Raw genomic sequence first — 5013 nt, 5'->3', positions numbered from 1 at the left:
CTTGGAAACACCAGACTTGGAGACACCCGACCTGGAGACACCCGACCTGGAGACACCCGACCTGGAGACATCAGACTTGGAGACATCAGACTTGGAAACACCAGACTTGGAGACACCCGACCTGGAGACATCAGACCTGGAGACACCTGACCTGGAGACATCAGACCTAGAGACATCAGACCTGGAGACCAGCTTTAAAGTCCTCAATGAGGTTCTGATCTTCATTAAAACTTCTCAAATCCCTCCAGATCACTTTTATTGAACATTCACACATTTATTAAATGCTGAAATTCCATTCGTTCAGTCAATTAAGTTTATTTCAGCAATTAAGGGAAACCCTTAAGCTTCATCTGAAAATCAGAAAACAGTTTTGAAAAGTTCTAAATTTAATCAAGTTTAAAGGGGATTCGTGTCTTCAAAGCCTTTGTACTGTATGATGTCATATAGGAAGAAATCATCTTAAAGTTCATATCAGACACTTTCACATCCAACAACCGCGTTCAAAGTATATTTCACCAAATCAGCCTCGGTCCTGAATTCCAGTCTAGAAGTCCGTCTCGTGAGGACAGGCTGTTTCTGTGTCTGTACCTTTAAATGCTAACGAGCTCAGTGTTTTCTGCTGGTGAGAAGAACAAATGGCTCCCGTGTGTAAAGTGATTTTATTGATTCGAATCGAACATTTGAGCAACTTTATTACCTGCAATTCTGCCATTCTGCTCTGGTTTTATCAGGTACAATTGTTATTAAAGTCTATTTTGAAATTGGTCTATTTTGAATTGCCTGAAAATGTCTTTCAATGGCTTTAATTTCTCACTGGATTTCTGTCAATTTCAGTACTACTGTCCATTCTTATGAATGGAATTGGCAGAAACCCTTCCTTGTATAGCGATGAAGTCATGATTGATCTCCACTGCATCACTTAGGTGAAGTGACTCCGTTATTAAACTTACAACACTTGAGTTATTGTGAGAAATTACATTTTATCTGTATTAAAATCATAAAAACGTTTTTCTGTGACTGTCATCAATTCACAATCAGGTTGAGAGAAAGAAAGTGTGGTGGCCATCTTGGATGAGGAGCCTCTTCTCTTCCAGTACATTCCTTCATTAGACTCAGTCCAGCCTGTCCTCCACCTGTAATCCACCTGTCCTCCACCTGTCCCCCAGCCTGTCCTCCACTGTCTCCCACCTGTCCCCCAGCCTGTCCTTCACCTGTCCTCCACCCTGTCCTCCACCTGTCCTACAGCCTGTCCTCCACCTGTCTTCCACCTGTCCTCCAGCCTGTCTTCCACCTGTCCTCCACTGTCTCCACCTGTCCTCCACCTGTCTTCCACCTGTCCTCCAGCCTGTCCTCCACCTGTAATCCACCTGTCCTCCAGCCTGTCCTCCACCTGTCATCCACATGTCCTCCAGCCTGTCCTCCACCTGTCTTCCACCTGTCCTACAACCTGTCCTTCACCTGTCCTCCACTGTCTCCACCTGTCCTACAGCCTGTCCTCCACCTGTCTTCCAGCCTGTCCTCCACCTGTCTTCCACCTGTCCTCCACCTGTAATCCACCTGTCTTCCACCTGTAATCCACCTGTCCTCCAGCCTGTCCTCCACCTGTAATCCACCTGTCCTCCAGCCTGTCCTCCACCTGTCATCCACATGTCCTCCACCTGTCTTCCACCTGTCCTCCAGCCTGTCTTCCACCTGTCTTCCACCTGTCCTCCACCCTGTCCTCCACTGTCTCCACCTGTCCTACAGCCTGTCCTCCACCTGTCTTCCACCTGTAATCCACCTGTCCTCCAGCCTGTCCTCCACCTGTCTTCCACCTGTCTTCCACCTGTAATCCACCTGTCCTCCAGCCTGTCCTCCACCTGTCTTCCACCTGTCCTCCAGCCTGTCCTCCACCTGTAATCCACCTGTCCTCCAGCCTGTCCACCTGTCTTCCAGCCTGTCCTCCACCTGTCTTCCACCTGTAATCCACCTGTCCTTCAGCCTGTCCTCCACCTGTCATCCAGCCTGTCCTCCACCTGTCTTCCAGCCTGTCATCCACCTGTCCTCCAGCCTGTCCTCCACCCTGTCCTCCCCTGTCTCCACCTGTCCTCCAGCCTGTCATCCACCTGTCCTCCACCCTGTCTTCCCATGTCTTCCACCTGTCCTCCCCTGTCTTCCACCTGTCCTCCACCCTGTCCTCCCCTGTCTCCACCTGTCCTCCAGCCTGTCATCCACCTGTCCTCCCCTGTCCTCCAGCCTGTCATCCACCCTGTCCTCCAGCCTGTCCTCCCCTGTCTCCACCTGTCCTCCAGCCTGTCATCCACCCTGTCCTCCAGCCTGTCCTCCCGGGTATTTATACATCTGTACAACATCTGCACAGTCCAACTTGATGGCTCCGGTTGTGTCCTGAAGTCACTTTCACTTCATCGTGAATCAAAATGTCGGTCTTATGTGTTGCTAAACAAAAAAGTTTTTTTTTTTAATATAACACATCTAAATGACTTAAGTTAAAGTGATGATTGTAATGTCATGTGACCGCCCCAGGATCTGTGTGTCTCCCTCTCCTGGCAGCTTGTGACACGTCACATGAGACGTTTGTGTGATTCTCGTTTTCGCCACGTGGGGGCAGAATGACAACACGAAACATCCGCACTGCTTTTTACACTGTCGCGTTTATGCACTGTGTGTGTGTGTGCGTGTGTGTGTGCGTGTGTGTGCGTGCGTGTGTGTGCGTGTGTGTGTGTGTGTGTGTGTGTGTGTGTGTGTGTGTGTGTGTGTGTGTGTGTGTGTGTGTGTGTGTGTGCGTGCGTGCGTGTGTGTGTGTGTGTGTGTGTGTGTGTGTGTGTGTGTGTGCGTGTGTGTGTGTGTGTGTGTGTGTGTGTGTGTGTGTGTGTGTGTGTGTGTGTGTGTGTGTGTGTGTGTGTGTGTGTGTGGCCAGAGGATCTGAGAGAAGATGAATGTTCATCACATGTTCAGGAATCATGACACCAACGTGTTTAAATCAGCTAAGAGGATGTGATGATCTGCTTCTCCTCCTCTCTCTACCTCCTTCTCTCCTCCTCTCTCTACCTCCTTCTCTCCTCCTCTCTCTACCTCCTTCTCTACTCCTCTCTCTACCTCCTTCTCTCCTCCTCTCTCTACCTCCTTCTCTACTCCTCTCTCTACCTCCTTCTCTACCTCCTTCTCTCCTCCTTCTCTCCTCCTCTCTCTACCTCCTTCTCTACTCCTCTCTCTACCTCCTTCTCTACTCCTCTCTCTACCTCCTTCTCTACTCTCTCTACCTCCTTCTCCTCTCTCTCTAGCTCCTTCTCTACTCTTCTCTCTACCTCCTCCTCTCCTCCTCTCTCTACCTCCTTCTCTACTCCTCTCTCTACCTCCTTCTCTCCTCCTCTCTCTACCTCCTTCTCTACTCCTCTCTCTACCTCCTTCTCTACTCTCTCTACCTCCTTCTCTCCTCCTCTCTCTACCTCCTTCTCTACTCCTCTCTCTACCTCCTTCTCTACCTCCTTCTCTACTCCTCTCTCTACCTCCTTCTCTACCTCCTTCTCTACTCATCTCTCTACCTGCTTCTCTACTTCCTTCTCTACTCCTCTCTCTCTCCCCCCTCTCTCTCCCTCTCTCTCTCTCTCTCTCTCTCTCTCTCTCTCTCTCTCCTCTACCACTCTCTCTCCCCCCTCTCCCCCTCTCTCTCCCTCTCTCTCCCTCTCTCTCCTCTCTCTCTCTCTCTCTGTCTCTCTTTCTCTCCTCTACCACTCCCCCCCCCCCCTCTCAGACATGTGACTGCTCCATGTGCCGTTCACACACCACCTTGCCGTCTGGCACATGAGGAGGATGTGGATCCGTGAGGTCACCATACACACCAGCACATGCTCTGTGTCGCCATGGAAACAAGCATCTCCTCCAGGCCGGGTTCTTCTCTCTTTCTTCGGGTTTTCCAATTTTATGTATTTATTTAACTTGGGGGGGTTTTTCTCTGAGTTTTTGGCAGGCGAAGGATGTCAAATAAGGAATTTCCTTTCTGGTGGAGATGTTCGAATACAGAACCGCCTACTCTCACAATATGATTCATAAAATAAAAAAGCTCTGCGTTTTCTCTTCTAAAACAACATCAGAAGCACGTGAAGAGCTTCTTCGTAGGAAGTCGGAGAAAGTTTCTCTCGCCACTTTATGTAAACTCTCGATTTGGGAAATGTATGAAGTTTAGGTGAAACTGTAGAAAAAAACATTCCAACAGTCAAACACATTGAATTATTCTGACATCAATTCAATTCAACTTTATTTACAAAGCACCAAGAACAACAGTCATTTTAAGGCATGTTTACTGAGGAAACCTAACAATTGCTCATGAGCAAAGGAAAGAAAAAACTTCCTAGGAGGAGAGGAAAGAAGGAGAGGAAAGAAGGAGAGGATAGAAGGAGAGGAAAGAAGGAGAGGAACAAAGGGGAGGGAAGAAGGAGAGGATAGAAGGAGAGGAAAGAAGGAGAGGATAGAAGGAGAGGAAAGAAGAAGAGGATAGAAGGAGAGGATAGAAGGAGAGGAAAGAAGGAGTGGACTGGAGGAGAGGACAGGAGGAGAGGACAGAAGGGGAGGATAGAAGGAGAGGAAAGAAGGGGAGGAGAGGAGGAGAGGATAGAAGGAGAGGACAGGAGGAGAGGACAGGAGGAGAGGATAGAAGGAGAGGACAGGAGGAGAGGACAGGAGGAGAGAACAGAAGGAGAGGATAGAAGGAGAGGACAGGAGGAGAGGACAGGAGGAGAGGACAGGAGGAGAGGACAGAAGGAGAGGACAGGAGGAGAGGACAGGAGGAGAGGACAGAAGGAGAGGACAGACAGATAAGGCAGAGTATTGTTCCAATGGAATTGAGGCTACAGGTTCCTTTAAGGTCTTAAAGTCTGCTGAAGACAAAGAGGTGATTGATTTCTAACAGGAGTGTTTAAGGGATTTAATCCAGTCAGTGGATTAAAGAGATGATTTTCAATCTGTCTTAGAAAAGCGGACTTCCATAGTCTGAGGTAAAACTGAAGTATAACTGAG

The 5013-nt window shown here is 48.8% G+C and overlaps 1 protein-coding gene across 1 annotated transcript in view; it reads left to right on the top strand.

Annotated features, from left to right (window-relative positions):
* The window catches only part of ufl1 (UFM1-specific ligase 1), a 9118-nt gene extending 9067 nt beyond the window's left edge, over positions 1–51 (top strand). The window contains exon 19 of the mRNA XM_080513645.1: positions 1–51. This exon is cut by the window's left edge and continues 625 nt beyond it. The gene's annotated coding sequence lies outside the window, so the exon portion shown is untranslated.
* The last annotated feature ends 4962 nt before the right edge of the window (positions 52–5013 follow it).

This window comes from Blennius ocellaris (assembly GCF_963422515.1).
Source record: "Blennius ocellaris genome assembly, chromosome: 18".
In the NCBI taxonomy this organism is placed as follows: Eukaryota; Metazoa; Chordata; class Actinopteri; order Blenniiformes; family Blenniidae; genus Blennius; species Blennius ocellaris.
Note: the sequence above shows the minus strand (reverse complement) of the source record. Positions and strands in the feature narration are given on the sequence as shown.